Source organism: Sinocyclocheilus anshuiensis, unplaced genomic scaffold, assembly GCF_001515605.1.
Source record: "Sinocyclocheilus anshuiensis isolate Anshui unplaced genomic scaffold, SAMN03320099.WGS_v1.1 scaffold6483, whole genome shotgun sequence".
NCBI lineage: Eukaryota > Metazoa > Chordata > Actinopteri > Cypriniformes > Cyprinidae > Sinocyclocheilus > Sinocyclocheilus anshuiensis.
Genome location: NW_015557471.1, coordinates 1,881 through 2,348, shown reverse-complemented (window position 1 = coordinate 2,348; position 468 = coordinate 1,881). Strand labels below are relative to the sequence as shown.

The 468-nt window shown below is 40.0% G+C and overlaps 1 long non-coding RNA gene across 1 annotated transcript in view; it reads left to right on the top strand.

The window, feature by feature from the left end:
- Positions 1-462, top strand: part of LOC107679299 (uncharacterized) — an 11,247-nt gene extending 10,785 nt beyond the window's left edge. The window contains exon 3 of the long non-coding RNA XR_001633030.1: positions 399-462. This is a non-coding gene — a long non-coding RNA (uncharacterized LOC107679299). The remainder of the gene's footprint in view (positions 1-398) is intronic.
- The last annotated feature ends 6 nt before the right edge of the window (positions 463-468 follow it).

Here is a 468-nt window from a genome sequence, read left to right as displayed (position 1 = left end):
ACACACATATCCTTCAGGTCATGGTGTATATTATTGCTGTCTTGTATATTATCTGTTGTATTGTAGACTATTTTATTCATGCTTATGATAGAACCACTCATTCATGTAACCTTACATATTCCGTGTTTGGTCTCTATTAATTCGTATTCGGATGATCTAATTGAGAGTGTATATTGTATGTTTATACCTATGCAACATATTAGTGTTCTAAGAGTCTTTATTAGTTTGTGCATCAACACCCCAAGCGAATTACATTTGCAAATTACCATGCCCTCACACAAAGGGTCGCAAAACCCTCCAGCAATTGCAACCTCCCGCTTGAAATTTCTGCCTTTCTCTTTGGACAAGCCCATATTGAGAAGTGGGGATCTTCTCTGACCTTAAAGGCATCACCCCAGAGTCGGTGGTTCGGTTAGATGCTAAGATGAAGATGTGAGCAAACGCTCCAGGATACCCAAGCTTGTGCCA